The following is a 21,715-nucleotide window of genomic DNA, read 5'->3' as shown; positions in this document are numbered from 1 at the left end:
GCTTCATACATCTATAGTAGTTCTACATATCCACCCTTAGATTTTATGAACTTGTGGTCAAGAAGTTTTTGACCTAGCACATGTATATTTTAACCTCCTGTATATATGCAATCTCTCAGTATTTCATTGCAAACTTAAAAATTGCAAATTTATTTTTGTTTTTTTGTCAAAACAATTGCATTTGTGGCACTTTAGTTTATATTCATAATTTTGGAAGAAATAATCTGCATTAGTATTGTAAATTGTACAAATGTCTTACTTCTTTTAAGCCATTTTTAAAGTCTTTGTGGTGTTCACATCTGGAGTTATAAAGCTTTAAATAGGGTACCCCCTAAATGGGCAAGGATTGGCAAGATTTGGCTTGTACCTTAGGTTAAGATAGCGAATATCCCTGAAATGCAATGCGGCGTGACGTCACATACAATGCAGAATGATGGAAGCTGTCTTTATGAGGAAAAATTACACTCTGCATCCCCCTGCTGTCAGAATCCTGCAAGCATTTCCCTCTTGTCAGCGGAACCTCTACCGCAGAGGCAAATGCGTCAACTGAAACCCTGTGTGTGTGCGTGTGTGCGTGTCCGCCCACACAGCTACACACATCCATACACAAACCAGCACAGAGAACAGACCTACAAATAGGCCTACGGCTAGGCCAACATCTTACCCCGAGTTAATTTGATTCAATGATTAATAAATATCCCTAATAATCCCTAATAGAATTAAATATGTACTTACCTTTAACAATGACCAAAACGCCCTTTCCTCCTTGCATTCTTCTGTGCGAATTCCTTCACAATGTTTCTTCCCAGATAGCCAAGGAGAGCCGGTTCTACGCTGGGCCTGATCTGTTCACCGACTTGTCGCACAACCGGCCTATAGTTGGTTTCTGCAGTCGGGCCAGAGCCGTTATGACGTCTGGTCCGGCTCTGGCAAACGACTCACAGCCACACGATTTTTCTTTGTTGTGATTGGCTAATTTTAGAGTTATAGAATTAGGTCTGTTATATTGGTAGTCTATTGCTTTTTCATTAAAGCTGAATATCACCCTAACTGCCCTTAACAAAACACAATAATAAATCTCTTTATATACAGATGCCATTGATGATTGATGTAAATATCTCACTAAGATTTTATGTAGGTTTACTAGCTTAAGTAGACTATCCGATTTCACACTGCTCGTACTTAACATCGGGGGAAAGTGATGCTGCTTATATCTTAACTGTCTTCGCCTATGAAATTACAACAGGAAACCGCAGTCAAGAGTAAGAGTCAAGAAATGTATTTGTGTATTGTTAAGAAAAACTATAATACCAATAATGACAATAAGAAAGATGAAATGTTTATTATATCTGCTGGTTAATATTTAACTACAAATCTAAAAAATAAGTTCATTTATTTATTGATTCATTCATTCATTCATTCATTCATTCTGATTACGACAAAGCTCCCTATTCCTTCGTCCACCTCCTCGGTCACTTGAGTAATTCAGCCAGCGAATTATGTAGCCCTCTACGTGGCGGCCCTTGACTCGGGGTTCTTTCTCGTTGCGTCTGTGGGGGGAAAAAAAGGTAATATGAAATATTCCTACTAGAGGTGCTCAAACCTTTCCACTGGCCAACACAAAGCGCTGTACGGGGGAGGGTGAATGAATTTGATTATTAAAAAAACATTGCACTGCAGTCATTACATAGCCTACATTAAAAATCACAGAGGATGAAAACTCAATAAAGCCCGAAGGCTTATTTCCATTGTGGTCCTCTAGTAGGCTATAACACTTAACACACTACCCGATAAAAACAAGACTGCAAGCGAAGACAATACAATCAACGTATAATTAGCAGGCGGCGGGGCAGCTATGTGAACATGCTCATTCTTTCTTGGTCATAAAGGTTGAAATTGAAATTGCTACATGGTACTTTGTGACGATTTATTTAAGGCCACTTTAAACGTGCTCTGTTGAACACTCTATTTCAGATGTGTGGGCAGATTATTCCACTGTACTGCTGCACTGTAGAGAAATGTGTTTTTGCCCATTAGGCTATTGAATCGAAAAGGTATGGAGTTTGTAAACTACCTGTCTCAGCCAAGCGTGGATTTGGCGCATGACGTATGAACGACTACATATACAAATCATTTGTGTTTTATATAAGCCTACCCTTTCTTTAAAAAATCAAATTCATGGTAATGGACTTTTTAATTTCATAATAGCATGTCAGAACTTATGTATTGCAAAAACGTAATTTATATTTGTGGTACTTTATTTTGGCAGAAGTCTTGTCTTTTCAGATATGCAAAGAGGTTGCTGGGAGATATGCATCTTGTTGTCACGTGTCTTTTTACTATGTGATGATCAGGTGTGCAGCTCTTAGTTTTGGCGGTAACATTTTTATGTCGGCTACAGTCTATGGTACTAGCTACGTGAAGGTGAGACGAAAGAGTAGCTCTAGCCATAACAAAGCGAATCTAAATGCCTTATGCGTGGATGGATTTTCAAAAAAGCAGTCTCGTCTCAACTATGGTAAAACGTCTGACCACAACATTAAATAAATGGCCTTCCCTGCTGTCATTCTGTACCTGCCCTGGACTGTGTTGCACTGGTTATACGTAAGTTCGTGATAAATCGTTTGTGAAATCGTTTTAGCGCCGTTTTGGTTTTAGAGCCGTTATGGGTATGCCTGTAGTTAGTAGATTTTGACCATGCTTTTATAATTATGAAACTGCATGGAAACACATGGAATGTAGCCCACATTAAGTAAAACTTTTTTGGAGAAGGTTTCGACTAGCGGTTACAATTAATTTGAATGTCTCCTCGTGACAACCGAATGGCTACAAATTTTCAAAATAACGATTATGGTTGTTTAGCTAGCCTCCTTCAAACAAAATGGTCCGTGGTTTCGTTTTATTTACTCCTACTTAGGGGTACTTGTAGCGTTTAGTAGCTTACTATTCCGTGTAAAAGCTAGTTTCCATGTTTGTGCAAACCAATTTGGTTTAGTAGGCTACTGTTAGTGTAAAGCAGGGCTGCCCGACCCTGTTCCTGGAGTTCTGCCATGCTGTAGGTTTCCATTTCAACCCTAATTTAGCACCCTTGGTTCTACTAATTAGCAGCTCAACAAGCTCTCGCTGTTAAATACGTTGTGTTTTATTAGGGTCGGAGTGAATCTCAACAGGACAGTAGATCTCCAGGAACAGGATTGGGCTGTCCTGCATTAAGTAATCTATAACAGGGCTGCCCAAACCTCATCCTGCCGAGTTACCATCCTGTAAGTTTTTATTCCAACCTTAATTTTGCGCCCTTAGTTCTAGGAATTAGAATCTTAACGAGATATCTAGCTGTTGCTATGGTTGGGCCGATGTAAAATTTTTTAAACCGGTTTGATATTAAGTCAAATGCCGGACCGGACCGGTAATACCGAATTTTACCACTAGGTGTCGCACGTGACTCAGCCGCTCCCGAGTGGAGCTGCCACGCCAATTTTTATCCGGGCAGCAAAAATGATTCAGGTGACGCAATGACATTCTAAAACAGCTGTTGTGTGACGTAGTTAACGTTTTGTTACGGCCTTCGTTCCAATGCGGACTCTGCCAGCCTTGATCCATTCTGTTGCGATAAAGATTCTAAGACAACTCAGCATTTTCTCTGGTTTAACGGTTTATTTTCCAGCCTGAAATGCGATGGTATTAGTAAATGGCTACACATGTCATCTAACTTGCAAGTAGTTGGTTATCTCTCTGGATATAAATTAAATGTTTTTAACAGAAAATAATAATAATAAATGCGATTTTATCCACGGAAATGGCTATACAAAAAGGCAAAATAAATGCTGTGGTCGCGATTGCCCTGGCACAGAGCACTCATACGGCAGCATGCACTTATGGCTAGCTACCGCTGTAGCATTTTCAGGAATTTGGAAGCATGCAGCTGAAATCCTCTACAGAAAGCAACCTCACAGCGATCTCATCTACGATCTGTAGGCAGTGTTGTGCTTCACTTTGGGGGCTTATTCTGCTCTTACAGCTTGTTTCCAGCCCAAACCACTGCAAAGAGAGCGAACTTTAAAAATTTTTGTCAGTGACATTTCCTTCTGATGTATATGATGGCGATCGCGACCAGGCACTAAATTGTGCCTATCGATCTTTTTTTTTTTGTTTGTTTTTTTTGCACTCCGACACTAGTGGCTTATAAACAAACATAATATTATGTTAATCACGTTGCCATATTGCTTATTACTAATGCAATACATGTTGGATTTAGCGCCTTCGGTACAGGTTGCTGACGTAGGCTACTTTTTAATTTGCCAGAATGTCTTATGACACGTGCCGGTTGGTTTGCATAAAATCAAACCGGTTTAAGCTCATACACCAGACCGGACCGGCAAAACCGGAAACCGACCCAACCCTAGCTGTTACATGAGATATATTTTGTTAGGCTTGGAGTGAAAAAGTATAGGACAGGGTTGGCCAGGCCTAGTTTAAACCTTCATTTAGTAGTTATAACTAGCCTGTGTTTGATTTTACATACAGCCTAGCTAGTGCAACTGGCTACCGTTGTTCATGACCCTGCCTGTCACAGTCTCAACAGCAGAGTGCTAACTTTCTAAATTAAATTGAATAAAGATATACCTGCGGAGCAGCATAGGGCAGGAGAGACGGACTGGCTTTACTTTCTGTCAATACCATCATAGTTTTAGAGCTGAACTTCAAGAGTTTTGAGGATTTTGCATAACGTGAGGCTCATCGATGCCCTTCCCATGTGTGAGTAGGCAAAGTTTTATGGCTTTTCAAGGTGTCTGCTTTTTCCATGGGTCACCATGCTAGCCTGTTGTAATTACACTGTACGCTGCCAAATATTTTACAAAAATGTATGAATTTTACAGTAAAGGTCTGTAAAATGGCGACGGTATGAAATTGTAAAAGGCTGAAATGTAAAACATTGCATTTTTACTGTGAACCATTGTACCATAATAGAAATACAGCCTCCTAAGAAATACAGCCTCCTACCATATGCTTGACATATTTTTACTGTTATTTCCACAGTGAAGTATTGCATCCATTTATATAACTGGATGTACAATGGCAGTGTCCTACCCAGGAATCGAATCTGTGACCTTTAGTATGGTTCCTTCCATTCCGCTGCATGGAATGGAAGTATACTACACTGCCACCGAAAAGGTATATTGCTATTTTACATTGCTTCCTTATTACTTAGTGTTAGGATTATTTTGCCCTTCTCTATGGAATCAAATGCAGGACGATGAAGAACACACTGACGACGTTGTCTCAGAGAATTTGATGTTTATTACAATACGCAAGGGAGAGACAAACTCAGAACATTCGGGCAGTGCGCCAAGCAAGTCTCTGCTGATCACGCGGTGTGGTGTCTGGATATACAGTTTGCGGTCATATCAAAAGATTGAGTTAAGTGGCGGGCCGGAGACAAATGGTCTTGTCCCTCCCTGGGAACCCTTGCAGCCATTTAGCATAGGAATGTGACATCCTTGCTGCAGACACTAGAGGTGTTATAGAGGCTATGCATTGACGTCACTTTCCCACCGGAATACGCCCCCTCAGTCGGGACTTGGTGGCAAAACATGCTGCGACATGGGTGCCTTTAGTAGAGAGAACTGCAAAACCGGGAGTAAAACAAACGATTATCTGCTTAAATTAAGGGCAGTTGGACTCGACAGTGATCCTTACAACTTACCAAAGAACCAGTGGTCCATGCACAGTCAACAAGAAATCGGAGCTATCTTTTTACAAACTGCCGAAAGCTAAAGAAAAGAGAAGCAAATGCATTGCTGCAATTTTCAGAAACAACTCTAATCCAGGCACCGAAACGTGGATTTGCGGTTGTTATTTTGTGTCAGGTATGTTGGATTTTTAGGTAAAATCATATCTTAGTGTTAGCTAGCCAAGCATATAAATTATCTAACCATCCCCCCTTTGTAGAACACAAGGCTCATCATCATGGATGTTTTTTAAAATAAATGCTGACAAAAACTTTATAGTTACACAGAATATAAATGAAAGATGCTAAATATTTAATTGATGAGTAGTCGATACAGTACATAACTTAAGGTATGATTTTACCCAAAAATCCAACATACCTGACACAAAATGACAACAGCAAATCCACGTTTCGGTGCCTGGATTCCAGTCGTTTCTGCAAATTGCAGCGATCCATTTGCTTCCCTTTTCTTTAGCTTTCGGCAGTCTGTAAAAAGATAGCTCCGATTGCTTGTTGAATCTATTTGTACAGTCAATCGCACAACAGCTTTTTCCCATTTTAGATGTGTTTTTTGTGTTTTGGCGGCATTCAAGCTGAACGCTAACGCTGCCACTCAGTAGTCTTTCTGCCACTCAATGGGTGTAACCGCAGTGACTTCCACTTACTGTGACGTCATGTGCATACCCTCTATACTGAAACACGCTACAGAGGTGCTAGACACAGAGGCATGCAAACTACAGACACAGTAATGACATGAAAAGGAAACTCAATATACTATATATATATATATATATATATATATATATATATGTATATATATATATATGTATATATATAAAATGAAACTGGGTACCTATCATTAGTATGGAAATAAGTCATTAAGGATTGGACGTAAGCTCTATTTTTCATCTTAGACTAATTTATGCTATTTTTAAGTGCTTTATTTTTGCCTTTTTCAATGTTTGAGTTAAGCTATTTTATTGTCAGGCAATTGGAAGACCTATCTGATGCAGGGCCAAGGCCAAGGAGATGCACACTAAATGGATAGCTATTCTGAGTACAATTAGCCTTATACAACTTGTCTGCTCTTGAATTAGCCAGCTCACGTATGATGACTACTCTCATTTTCAGGTCTTTGAAGGCCCTCTTCCCATACACTCCCTTCCAATTTATTCCCAGGGTATTGGATATGAGCCAACCCAGTATGTTCCAAACAGAGGATTTGGTGTTTCTACCTCCAATGGCTCCTAGGTAAGCAATCTGCAAATTGCAGTCTAATACAAAGCAAAAAATGTCAACTTTTATTTCATTCAAAACATGTCGTCAGCCCTTAGTCTACCCCTACATTGAACAGATTCATTCATATGATTCATATGAGTCTTGATGTTAAACATGATTACAAATAGCGTAATAACAGCAGTTGACAGTAGTCAGTAAATGGCAGAAAGAATAGCTTTTCATTTATCAACACTAAATCTGCGTACTTCATGGAGCTGGGCACTGCAGCATTGTAACATTTTACATTAAATATAAAAAATAAAAGCGATTATTCCATAATGGTAGTTAGTATGGAACGCAACATGGAGACCTTCAGCGGAAGTTAATGCAGGTGCATATCCTGTACATAAGCTGTTCTTTTCTACAGCTTTCAGAATGAATTTGAAAATTAGTTTTTGTTCTGGCCGTGTGACCTTCTACAGGGCCAATAGTAACAACTAATGGCACTGAAAAATGACGTGCTGTTTCTTTAAGTGACTGCACAGGAAAATGGCAGATATGACCACCTGTATGATTGGAAGATTATTTACCATTTTAGCTCTGAATTTTTATTTGTTTGGAGCCTCCGGCCATGATTCATGGTGATCCAATTCCTCTGTGCTTTCTAGAGGATAACCAAATTCAGTCGGTAACTCAGGGGTTTCGCCTCCAGTTTGTTCTTTTTGGGGGAAAAAAGCGTGTGTTTCACAGTCCATTATACCTTGTGGGTTTTGGATTTCTTTTTAATTTTACTCTAGAAATGTATTTTCCTTGGAAACAAACGTTGATTACCTTGCAAAAAATGTAGTATTATTCAGTGTCACCACCTGCTCAATTTGATGCTGCCTTATTGACTCCATAATTGTCAATAAATGCAGTTCAGCAGCTACATGAATGAACAATCAAATGATCAGTTATAAGCAAGAAGCCATTATGATTGTGCTATCCCTTGTTATATTTGTCCCAAGTTTGAATTTATATAGAGGTATTTGATTGCCCTTCTGTATTTAGTAAGGTTTGTGTAACCTACCACTGCATGGAATGGAAGTATTCCGTCCCCTTGGTGTGAAGGAAAATCGTCTTCCAGTTTCTGTCTCTGCAATAGTCAAATTGAAATATCACCAAAGAGCAAATAAACTACAATATCTTAATTTGCCAAACATTTACCACAAAAAACAACTTTTTGATTAAATACTCATTAGCTGTAAGTTCAATTCACATTTCACTGGGACTTCACCCTGGGAAGGTAACAATACTTTGGCAAAGAAAAGAGTATTTCAAGCACTAAACTTTGGCTTTGAAGCTGTTACCTCTGTAAGATGTATTGCGATCCCTGTTTAATAGGTTAGTGCACGCTGATACATGCACAGACGTACCTAAGGCAGATCCATTCCGCACCAGACCAAAAACGATTGCTTTGCATATTCATTAATATATTTAATTTAACTACGAGTTGTCCTGAAGGTATTTCCACCAAAATGGTTACCTCTGGGCGTCGAGGAGGGACCCAGGTGATCACCTGAGCTTTCCAGCCCTTGATGGTAGTGCTCTGAGGCTTCAATGGAGATAAGATGACATTTTAAAAGCATCACTGAGATGGTTTTTCACCAGCTGCTTGAGAAATAATGAAAACAGGACATGGGTAGTATGTTTCAGTTAAAAAGTAGTTACCTGTATAGACTGACGTGGAACCCAGGTAGTCACCAGAATTCTGCAAAGGTATTGGTGTCCTGTGGATCCTCCGGTTATAATAACCTAAATATGTTGCCGACATGGAAATTTAAACTATTACGTCAATCAATATAACAAATTTTGATTATATTTGGCTAGTAATAGTAGTCAAAAGCAAATGTCATTTGAAAGCACATGTAATATTCTCAATTCATTGCTATTTCCCCAGTTTCTTAATCCATCTAATATAGGACTGCCCAACCCTGTTCCTGGAGAATAATTGTCCCATTGGTTTTCACACTTGATTCTTCTAATTGGCATGTTGAGTTCTCTATCTGTTGAATGAGGTGCAGTCTGTTAGGGTTGGAGTGAAAACCTACGGGACAGTAGATCTCCAGGGTTGGGCAGACATGATGTAATATATCAGATGCCCTCCAAAAAAGGGGGGAGGGGGCATTTTATAAAAAGTACTTTTACATGTAATTTATACATGGTGAAACTGCATACCATTACATAAAAGCTGATAATCTGCACTTTTATCATGTTAATCTGCACTGTACACCAATCAGCCACAACATTAAATCCACCTACCTAATATTGTGTAGGTTCCCCTCGTGCCGCCAAAACATCTCTGATTCGTCGAAACATGAACTCCACCTCCGAAGGTGTCCTCTGGTATATTTGTATTTCTGTATAAATTTGTATCTACTGTATATTTGTATCTGATTGTGTTACTTTGTTGTCTTTGATGCTGCAACAGTGCAAATTCCCCCCAGGGATCAATAAAGTACACTACTACTACATTATTAGTTTTTATTGCATAAAAAAATTGAAATGTATTACATTATTGGGAGCTATTACACTATTGGTAGGTTATTACATTATTAGTTACTACTGGGCTATAAAAAGCTAAGAGTGTTAGAGGGTGAATTATTTTCACGTGATTTTAAAAACTCGATGGGTCAGAGCTGTTTTGGCAGCACGAGGGGGACCTACAAAATATTAGGCAGGTGGTTTTAATGTTATGGCTGATCAGTGTATGTACGTGTCCCTCAGGCTTTAGGTGCTGCCAGACTGATGAGTGGTTGCTCAACATTTACCTCTACGTTGAGGACGGATCCAGGTGGTCACCTGGCCTGTCCATCCGTGGAGTAGATTGGAATGAGGCTTTAATGAAGACAGCAAAAATAATTGTTTACCTCCATGACAGCGATGTTGCTTGGATGTCTTTTTTTGTTGTGCTAGACACCAGATAAGTTTAAGTATTTGTGGATAGGCTTTACTTCAGTCAAAATGGTTACCTCTGGACATTGAGGAGGGAACCAGGTGATCACTTGAGCTTTCCAGCACTTGCTGGTAGTGCTCCGAGGCTTCAGTGGAGACAACAAGATGACATTTTAAAAGCAATTCTAAAATCAAAATCTGGTGCTTTGTCACTAGTTGCCTGCAAACTATAAATTTTGATTGTGTTTGTTAGTAAGTTTTTACTTCATTAAAATTACCTCTGTACAGATTGGAGGAAGCCTGATGGTCACCAGACTCTTCTGAGTGAGGCGACCTCTGTAGTGGTGCGGATGGCCTGTTCGATAAGGAGTTGGGAATTTGAATAAGAGGATCCTCAGGCAAAGTAATATATTTTTTTTGTTTTATTTCTTAATTCTTCCTCGACCTCTTCCTCACCATCATCTTCATATTCAAGCATCATGCACAAAAGTGTAATTGTATTTTTAAAGGTTAAATGTGTTACAGAATTAATAACTTTTCCATACATAAGAAATACACTACATGGCCAAAAGTATGTGGACACCTCTTAACATTAGTGGGTTTGGCTACTTCAGTGACACCCATTGCCAACAGGTGCATAAAATCAAGCATACAGCCATGTAATCATTATAGGCAAACATTATCAGTAGAATGGGTCATACTGAAGAGCCCAGTAACTCAACGTGGCACTGTCATTGAATGCCACCTCTCCAAGAAGTCTGTCAAATTTGTGCCCTGCTAGAGCTGTCCTGGTCAACTGCAGTTGCTATTATTGTGAAGTGGAATTTTCTAAGCGGTAGCAATAGGCCATACAAGCCAACAGAACGGGATTGCTGAGTGCTGAAGCATGTAAAAAATCGTCTGTCCTAGGTTGCAACTCTCACCATCGAGTTCCAGACTGCCTCAAAGCAACATCATCACAAGAACTGTTCGTTTTGAGCTCTGTAAAATGGGTTTCTATGGCCAAGCATGCGCAATGGCAAGCGCCGGCTGGAGTGGTGTAAAGCACGCCGCCATTGGTCTCAGGAGCATTGGAAACGCGTTCTCTGTACTGATGAATCACGCTTCACTATCTGGCTGTCTGATGGATGAATTTGGGTTTGGCGAATGCCAGGAGACCAACTCCATATTACTGCTTATGGCTTTGAAATGAAATGTCCAACAAACACACATGGGTGTGATGTTCAGATGTCCACATACTTTTGGCCAAGTGTTGTAGATACTTTTTTTTTTTAGACCTTATCAGATCTTTTCATACAAAATTAATTTACCTTACCTTAATTTACCATTAATTAATCTTCCTCTTGCGTTTTTTGTTCTGTGCATCAGCTCGTTGGACTGAAGGTCGAAGGTGGAACAGTGAACGGACAAGTTTTTGCCTTGCCTCTTGATAGGTTTCTGAAAATTTGAGTAAGTGCTGTGTTGTTCATTTTATAAAATGCAATCACACTTGTTATGATAGACTCATCAATAAAATTAATGCAGTGTAGTCTGTAAGTCTCACTCTAGGCCTATCTGTTTTTGCTATTTTTCTTACAGCATAGCGGGTCCAGTCCAGCCCTGGTTTTTCTTTTTTTTCAATGGCCTTATTTATTTTGGCCTCACTGATATAGCATGGCCACCAGGTTATTCCATTCTCCATCCAATTACTTGGCACAATGTTCACTGATTTTGTGGCAGTGAATTCCACCAGAATATACATTTTCTGGCGAAGAAATTGATTAAAACAATGTCAGATAAGGTTGTTGCAGCATCAAAAAAGGATCCTGCCATAGTCCAAGGATAGGTTTTGTAAGATCGAATATTTCAGCACTCCAAAAAAGAAGAAAAAGGTAAGAACAAATTTATAATTAAATGGCTGTGTGTTTTCAGGCCTGCTCTTCAATGAGCATGTGTAAACTCCTAGCAGAGCTCTGCCAAAATAAAAAAAATTAAAAATAAACTCAATTTTAACATCATCTTAGAGAAGTTGGATATCACAAATTTAAATGTTTAAGCGAATGACCCCAATGACCTAGTCTCATGGGTAGAGGTGCTCAGCACGTCGGGCTACAATGTATGTATTAGTGGGGCTGCAGTGAATCCGTTTCTGTATGGCAGTAGCACACAGTTTTTCCAAATTTCCTCAACGTTGACCACATCAGAAAGATGTGAAACGCAGTACATGTCTATGAGAGTTGAATCAAATGGATAGTTGAAATGAGAAGTCCTTCTGCTGAACTGTTTGTATACAATGGAAATTCCACTATCTGTTTCTACAATGTTTTTCACCAAGCCAATTTCTTGAAATTTGTGTGACCTTCACACAAAATTCAGATAAATGTATTTCCAAGAATCGTCTCCTTGCGAAAATGCTTTCTGGCACAGGCCCATTGTAATGTCCTTTTTTTGCTGGGTCCTTGTCTGCAACCGATGAATGCTCGGATAACCGACAAATAACGTGCCAAAGGAAAGTTGGGTTTTCTAACAAATTTTTTGAGGGTTTTCATATAGTTTTCATAGGGGAATGCTGAGAGAGAATCTAAGGGACTGTGTATTTTAACGTCCTCTGCCAAATGTAAAAGGCTGTGCACATTATAAACAATTTGATCTGTTCCATATAATTGGCCAAAGTGTTGTACAAAAGATACTGAGAGTCTATGTGCAAAATCATTATATTTTGCACAAATGATTGGGCTTGCCAAAATCATGATTCTAGTGAAGAGCAGCAGAAAGTTGTTATAAACTGCTGTGTCCAGTATTGGGGCTAAGACAACTGGACCTGTGTACAGCAGAAATTGTCTGAATTCTGTGGCCTTCCATTTCTCCAGTTCTGTGACTTGCCTGGGTTTTCTTGCAAACTCAGAGGGTACAAACTTTCTCAAATCTGTTAGAGATCTGGACAGACTACCTACAAGATTGGATGGTAATCAGATGTTGAGTGGGCCTTTCAACCAAAAAGTTAATAGTCTTTTACAAAACTCCCGTATAGACCAAATGCATATAGACTACAGGAAAGTCCGGAATGAAGCGAACATTAGATCCAAAACAGGGAGGAGGGCCATTATGATTGTCTTCATCACTTATTAGTTGAAAGGAATTATCAGTTTTCATAGTAAAATTGGTCTCAGGAATGGTCATACAAAAATTTTGGTATTGACCAGTTTGGGTGCATTGTCACAGCCATGAAATGCAGTATGACCCTTCGTATTTTTAACAAAAGACCTGGCAGGTTTGTCGCAGATGACCGTTGCCAATTTCAAAGTTAGAGTCTTTCCCTGAAAAACAAAACTCTCATTAAGTGCCTGGAGATCATGAGCAAAATTCTGCAAAAACTCACTACTGGATGTAGTTTGGTTTGGTTTTTTCGCAGAAGAGACCAATTACAAATGGAGTAATGGAGTGTCCACATATTCAATAATTATAATTTACCTGTGGGACGTTTATTCTACATGGCATGCATAGCTATATTGATAACAGAAAAGTGACCAAAAATGTTAAGTAATAAAGTAGAAAAATTTAAAATATTGTAATTGCATCTGACATCATTGTGACCTGACATCATTATCTAGCTATGTGCAGTAGTCTGAATCGTTTCGTTTTGACTTCCAGCTTTCAGTCCAGCTGACCGATGGTTGCGAGATGAGCTACTGTTAGCGTAGCTAACGTTAATCTAGCAAAGTGGGTGAATGAACAACGCTGAAGTTGGTTCCCGATTCGAAATTTCCGGTCAACCTTAAATCGGTGCGTTATATGATCGGATGGTTTCGCGGTTTGAAAAGGCTATAATTTGCTTCCTAAAGTGAGTATGGCTCAAGTGAGAAATTGAACAAAGGTGGTGATTTGAATTTAGTTTTTTTATTATTTTTTATTTTGTTACGTTCACATGACATGTCTCTTTCTGTAATATTGAAATATCCGATACCCAAGTGTCACGCATTTTGTATTTTCCTCAAAATATAATCGTCTCAACATTACGTGTGTATGAGAGAACAGGAAATAAAGTACATTTTAAATGGTGTGGAAGAAATATCACTGCACCATAATCAAATAAAACTCCAAACTATCTATATAAACAAGTACAGTAATACAATCCTATTGAAAAATGGACATATTAGATGAATATTAAAGTTTGTATAAGAATTTATCTCAAATTAAAAGTTCAGAAAATTCTGACACATGTACCTGGCAGACGGGGTCCTGATATACATACTACCCCATTTTCATGAAATTTCACTGTAGCTTTTTCTAATGATCCTTACTCAAACGTTCCTTGTACTCCAATAGATGGCAATTGAATAATATGAAAGTTTGTATAAGTATTTCTTTCCTAATGTAAAAGTTCAGAAAATTCTTACTCTTGTACCTGGCAGAAGGGGCCCTGGTCTACAGCCTACCCCATTTCTGTGAAATTTTACTGTAGCATTTTTTAATGATCCTTACTCAAACGTTCCTTGTACTCCAATAGATGGCAATTGAATAATATGAAAGTTTGTATAAGTATTTCTCTCCTAATGTAAAAGTTCAGAAAATTCTTACTCTTGTACCTGGCAGACGGGTCCTGGTCTTCATCCTACACCATTTTTGTGAAATTTCACTGTAGCATTTTCTAATAATCCTTACTCAGTCTTTCCTTGTAACCCTATAGATGGCAATTTAATAATATCACAGTTTGTATAAGTATTTCTCTCCAAATGTAAAAGTTCTGAAAATTCTGACTCTTGTAGCTGGCAGAAGGGGCCCTGGTCTACAGCCTACCCCATTTCTGTGAAATTTTACTGTAGCATTTTTTAATAATCCTTACTCAAACGTTCCTTGTACTCCAATAGATGGCAATTGAATAATATGAAAGTTTGTATAAGTATTTCTCTCCTAATGTAAATGTTCAGAAAAGTCTAACTCTTGTACCTGGCAGACGAGGTCCTGGTCTTCATCCTACACCATTTTTGTGAAATTTCACTGTAGCATTTTCTAATAATCCTTACTCAGTCTCTCCTTGTAACCCTATTGATGGCAATTTAATAATATCACAGTTTGTATAAGTATTTCTCTCCAAATGTAAAAGTTCAGAAACTTCTGACTCTTGTAGCTGGCAGAAGGGGCCCTGGTCTACAGCCTACCCCATTTCTGTGAAATTTTACTCTAGCATTTTTTAATAATCCTTACTCAAACGTTCCTTGTACTCCAATAGATGGCAATTGAATAATATGAAAGTTTGTATAAGTATTTCTCTTCTAATGTAAATGTTCAGAAAAGTCTAACTCTTGTACCTGGCAGACGGGGTCCTGGTCTTCATCCTACACCATTTTTGTGAAATTTCACTGTAGCATTTTCTAATAATCCTTACTCAGTCTTTCCTTGTAACCCTATAGATGGCAATTTAATAATATCACAGTTTGTATAAGTATTTTTTCTCCAAATGTAAAAGTTCATAAAATTCTGACTCTTGTAGCTGGCAGAAGGGGCCCTGGTCTACAGCCTACCCCATTTCTGTGAAATTTTACTGTAGCATTTTTTAATAATCCTTACTCAAACGTTCCTTGTACTCCAATAGATGGCAATTGAATAAAATGAAAGTTTGTATAAGTATTTCTCTCCTAATGTAAATGTTCAGAAAAGTCTAACTCTTGTACCTGGCAGACGGGGTCCTGGTCTTCATCCTACACCATTTTTGTGAAATTTCACTGTAGCATTTTCTAATAATCCTTACTCAGTCTTTCCTTGTAACCCTATAGATGGCAATTTAATAATATCACAGTTTGTATAAGTATTTCTCTCCAAATGTAAAAGTTCAGAAAATTCTGACTCTTGTAGCTGGCAGAAGGGGCCCTGGTCTACAGCCTACCCCATTTCTGTGAAATTTTACTGTAGCATTTTTTAATAATCCTTACTCAAACGTTCCTTGTACTCCAATAGATGGCAATTGAATAATATGAAAGTTTGTATAAGTATTTCTCTCCTAATGTCAATGTTCAGAAAAGTCTAACTCTTGTACCTGGCAGACGGGGTCCTGGTCTTCATCCTACACCATTTTTGTGAAATTTCACTGTAGCATTTTCTAATAATCCTTACTCAGTCTTTCCTTGTAACCCTATAGATGGCAATTTAATAATATCACAGTTTGTATAAGTATTTTTTCTCCAAATGTAAAAGTTCAGAAAATTCTGACTCTTGTAGCTGGCAGAAGGGGCCCTGGTCTACAGCCTACCCCATTTCTGTGAAATTTTACTGTAGCATTTTTTAATAATCCTTACTCAAACGTTCCTTGTACTCCAATAGATGGCAATTGAATAAAATGAAAGTTTGTAGAAGTATTTCTCTCCTAATGTAAATGTTCAGAAAAGTCTAACTCTTGTACCTGGCAGACGGGGTCCTGGTCTTCATCCTACACCATTTTTGTGAAATTTCACTGTAGCATTTTCTAATAATCCTTACTCAGTCTTTCCTTGTAACCCTATAGATGGCAATTTAATAATATCACAGTTTGTATAAGTATTTCTCTCCAAATGTAAAAGTTCAGAAAATTCTGACTCTTGTAGCTGGCAGAAGGGGCCCTGGTCTACAGCCTACCCCATTTCTGTGAAATTTTACTGTAGCATTTTTTAATAATCCTTACTCAAACGTTCCTTGTACTCCAATATATGGCAATTGAATAATATGACAGTTTGTATAAGTATTTCTCTCTTAATGTAAAAGTTCAGAAAATTCTGACTCTTGTAGCTGGCAGAAGGGGCCCTGGTCTACAGCCTACCCCATTTCTGTGAAATTTTACTGTAGCATTTTTTAATAATCCTTACTCAAACGTTCCTTGTACTCCAATAGATGGCAATTGAATAATATGAAAGTTTGTATAAGTATTTCTCTCCTAATGTAAATGTTCAGAAAAGTCTAACTCTTGTACCTGGCAGACGGGGTCCTGGTCTTCATCCTACACCATTTTTGTGAAATTTCACTGTAGCATTTTCTAATAATCCTTACTCAGTCTTTCCTTGTAACCCTATAGATGGCAATTTAATAATATCACAGTTTGTATAAGTATTTCTCTCCAAATGTAAAAGTTCAGAAAATTCTGACTCTTGTAGCTGGCAGAAGGGGCCCTGGTCTACAGCCTACCCCATTTCTGTGAAATTTTACTCTAGCATTTTTAATAATCCTACTTCAAACTTTCCATGTAATCCAGTAGAGGCCAATTGAAGAAAGTGAATTTTTGGATTGAAATATCTCTCCTAATGTAAAAGTTCAGAAAATTCTGACACTTGTTCCTGGCAATTGGGTTCCTGGTCTACATTCTACCCCATTTCTGTGACATTTCACTTTACCATTTTTTAATAATCCTTACTCAAACTTTCCTTGTACTCCAATATATGGCAATTGAATAATATGACAGTTTGTATAAGTATTTCTCTCCTAATGTAAATGTTCAGAAAAGTCTAACTCTTGTACCTGGCAGACGGGGTCCTGGTCTTCATCCTACACCATTTTTGTGAAATTTCACTGTAGCATTTTCTAATAATCCTTACTCAGTCTTTCCTTGTAACCCTATAGATGGCAATTTAATAATATCACAGTTTGTATAAGTATTTCTCTCCAAATGTAAAAGTTCAGAAAATTCTGACTCTTGTAGCTGGCAGAAGGGGCCCTGGTCTACAGCCTACCCCATTTCTGTGAAATTTTACTGTAGCATTTTTTAATAATCCTTACTCAAACGTTCCTTGTACTCCAATAGATGGCAATTGAATAATATGAAAGTTTGTATAAGTATTTCTCTCCTAATGTAAATGTTCAGAAAAGTCTAACTCTTGTAGCTGGCAGAAGGGGCCCTGGTCTACAGCCTACCCCATTTCTGTGAAATTTTACTGTAGCATTTTTAATAATCCTACTTCAACTTTCCATGTAATCCAGTAGATGGCAATTGAAGAAAGTGAATTTTTGGATTGAAATATTCTCTCCTAATGTAAAAGTTCAGAAAATTCTGACACTTGTTCCTGGCAATTGGGTTCCTGGTCTACATTCTACCCCATTTCTGTGACATTTCACTTTACCATTTTTTAATAATCCTTACTCAAACTTTCCTTGTACTCCAATATATGGCAATTGAATAATATGACAGTTTGTATAAGTATTTCTCTCCTAATGTAAATGTTCAGAAAAGTCTAACTCTTGTACCTGGCAGACGGGGTCCTGGTCTTCATCCTACACCATTTTTGTGAAATTTCACTGTAGCATTTTCTAATAATCCTTACTCAGTCTTTCCTTGTAACCCTATAGATGGCAATTTAATAATATCACAGTTTGTATAAGTATTTTTTCTCCAAATGTAAAAGTTCATAAAATTCTGACTCTTGTAGCTGGCAGAAGGGGCCCTGGTCTACAGCCTACCCCATTTCTGTGAAATTTTACTGTAGCATTTTTTAATAATCCTTACTCAAACGTTCCTTGTACTCCAATAGATGGCAATTGAATAAAATGAAAGTTTGTATAAGTATTTCTCTCCTAATGTAAATGTTCAGAAAAGTCTAACTCTTGTACCTGGCAGACGGGGTCCTGGTCTTCATCCTACACCATTTTTGTGAAATTTCACTGTAGCATTTTCTAATAATCCTTACTCAGTCTTTCCTTGTAACCCTATAGATGGCAATTTAATATCACAGTTTGTATAAGTATTTCTCTCCAAATGTAAAAGTTCAGAAAATTCTGACTCTTGTAGCTGGCAGAAGGGGCCCTGGTCTACAGCCTACCCCATTTCTGTGAAATTTTACTGTAGCATTTTTTAATAATCCTTACTCAAACGTTCCTTGTACTCCAATAGATGGCAATTGAATAATATGAAAGTTTGTATAAGTATTTCTCTCCTAATGTCAATGTTCAGAAAAGTCTAACTCTTGTACCTGGCAGACGGGGTCCTGGTCTTCATCCTACACCATTTTTGTGAAATTTCACTGTAGCATTTTCTAATAATCCTTACTCAGTCTTTCCTTGTAACCCTATAGATGGCAATTTAATAATATCACAGTTTGTATAAGTATTTTTTCTCCAAATGTAAAAGTTCAGAAAATTCTGACTCTTGTAGCTGGCAGAAGGGGCCCTGGTCTACAGCCTACCCCATTTCTGTGAAATTTTACTGTAGCATTTTTTAATAATCCTTACTCAAACGTTCCTTGTACTCCAATAGATGGCAATTGAATAAAATGAAAGTTTGTAGAAGTATTTCTCTCCTAATGTAAATGTTCAGAAAAGTCTAACTCTTGTACCTGGCAGACGGGGTCCTGGTCTTCATCCTACACCATTTTTGTGAAATTTCACTGTAGCATTTTCTAATAATCCTTACTCAGTCTTTCCTTGTAACCCTATAGATGGCAATTTAATAATATCACAGTTTGTATAAGTATTTCTCTCCAAATGTAAAAGTTCAGAAAATTCTGACTCTTGTAGCTGGCAGAAGGGGCCCTGGTCTACAGCCTACCCCATTTCTGTGAAATTTTACTGTAGCATTTTTTAATAATCCTTACTCAAACGTTCCTTGTACTCCAATATATGGCAATTGAATAATATGACAGTTTGTATAAGTATTTCTCTCCTAATGTAAAAGTTCAGAAAATTCTGACACTTATTCCTGGCAGTTGGGTTCCTGGTCTACATTCTACCCCTTTTCTGTGACATTTCACTTTACCATTTTTTAATAATCCTTACTCAAACTTTCCTTGTACTCCAATATATGGCAATTGAATAATATGACAGTTTGTATAAGTATTTCTCTCCTAATGTAAATGTTCAGAAAAGTCTAACTCTTGTACCTGGCAGGCGGGGTCCTGGTCTTCATCCTACACCATTTTTGTGAAATTTTACTCTAGCATTTTTAATAATCCTACTTCAAACTTTCCATGTAATCCAGTAGAGGCCAATTGAAGAAAGTGAATTTTTGGATTGAAATATCTCTCCTAATGTAAAAGTTCAGAAAATTCTGACACTTGTTCCTGGCAATTGGGTTCCTGGTCTACATTCTACCCCATTTCTGTGACATTTCACTTTACCATTTTTTAATAATCCTTACTCAAACTTTCCTTGTACTCCAATATATGGCAATTGAATAATATGACAGTTTGTATAAGTATTTCTCTCCTAATGTAAATGTTCAGAAAAGTCTAACTCTTGTACCTGGCAGGCGGGGTCCTGGTCTTCATCCTACACCATTTTTGTGAAATTTCACTGTAGCATTTTCTAATAATCCTTACTCAGTCTTTCCTTGTAACCCTATAGATGGCAATTTAATAATATCACAGTTTGTATAAGTATTTCTCTCCAAATGTAAAAGTTCAGAAAATTCTGACTCTTGTAGCTGGCAGAAGGGGCCCTGGTCTACAGCCTACCCCATTTCTGTGAAATTTTACTGTAGCATTTTTTAATAATCCTTACTCAAACGTTCCTTGTACTCCAATAGATGGCAATTGAATAATATGAAAGTTTGTATAAGTATTTCTCTCCTAATGTAAATGTTCAGAAAATTCTGACTCTTGTAGCTGACACAAGGGGCCCTGGTCTACAGCCTACCCCATTTCTGTGAAATTTTACTGTAGCATTTTTAATAATCCTACTTCAAACTTTCCATGTAATCCAGTAGAGGCCAATTGAAGAAAGTGAATTTTTGGATTGAAATATCTCTCCTAATGTAAAAGTTCAGAAAATTCTGACACTTGTTCCTGGCAATTGGGTTCCTGGTCTACATTCTACCCCATTTCTGTGACATTTCACTTTACCATTTTTTAATAATCCTTACTCAAACTTTCCTTGTACTCCAATATATGGCAATTGAATAATATGACAGTTTGTATAAGTATTTCTCTCCTAATGTAAATGTTCAGAAAAGTCTAACTCTTGTACCTGGCAGGCGGGGTCCTGGTCTTCATCCTACACCATTTTTGTGAAATTTCACTGTAGCATTTTCTAATAATCCTTACTCAGTCTTTCCTTGTAACCCTATAGATGGCAATTTAATAATATCACACTTTGTATAAGTATTTCTCTCCAAATGTAAAAGTTCAGAAAATTCTGACTCTTGTAGCTGGCAGAAGGGGCCCTGGTCTACAGCCTACCCCATTTCTGTGAAATTTTACTGTAGCATTTTTTAATAATCCTTACTCAAACGTTCCTTGTACTCCAATAGATGGCAATTGAATAATATGAAAGTTTGTATAAGTATTTCTCTCCTAATGTAAATGTTCAGAAAATTCTGACTCTTGTAGCTGACACAAGGGGCCCTGGTCTACAGCCTACCCCATTTCTGTGAAATTTTACTGTAGCATTTTTTAATAATCCTTACTCAAACGTTCCTTGTACTCCAATAGATGGCAATTGAATAATATGAAAGTTTGTATAAGTATTTCTCTCCTAATGTAAATGTTCAGAAAAGTCTAACTCTTGTACCTGGCAGACGGGGTCCTGGTCTTCATCCTACACCATTTTTGTGAAATTTCACTGTAGCATTTTCTAATAATCCTTACTCAGTCTTTCCTTGTAACCCTATAGATGGCAATTTAATAATATCACAGTTTGTATAAGTATTTCTCTCCAAATGTAAAAGTTCAGAAAATTCTGACTCTTGTAGCTGGCAGAAGGGGCCCTGGTCTACAGCCTACCCCATTTCTGTGAAATTTTACTGTAGCATTTTTTAATAATCCTTACTCAAACGTTCCTTGTACTCCAATAGATGGCAATTGAATAATATGAAAGTTTGTAGAAGTATTTCTCTCCTAATGTAAATGTTCAGAAAAGTCTAACTCTTGTACCTGGCAGACGGGGTCCTGGTCTTCATCCTACACC

The 21,715-nt window shown here is 37.8% G+C and overlaps 1 long non-coding RNA gene across 1 annotated transcript; it reads left to right on the top strand.

The window, feature by feature from the left end:
* The first annotated feature begins 5,055 nt into the window (after window positions 1-5,055).
* LOC118234568 lies at window positions 5,056-11,329 on the top strand. Its single transcript, XR_004766684.1, has 4 exons — window positions 5,056-5,172; window positions 6,860-6,979; window positions 10,169-10,283; window positions 11,249-11,329. It is a non-coding gene; the product is annotated as an uncharacterized LOC118234568 (long non-coding RNA).
* Window positions 11,330-21,715: the final 10,386 nt, after the last annotated feature.

The sequence above is a fragment of the Anguilla anguilla genome, chromosome 8 (genome assembly GCF_013347855.1).
Source record: "Anguilla anguilla isolate fAngAng1 chromosome 8, fAngAng1.pri, whole genome shotgun sequence".
NCBI classification, from domain to species: Eukaryota; Metazoa; Chordata; class Actinopteri; order Anguilliformes; family Anguillidae; genus Anguilla; species Anguilla anguilla.
The sequence above is the reverse complement of the archived record's forward strand: the minus strand, read 5'-3'. Positions and strand labels throughout refer to the sequence as shown.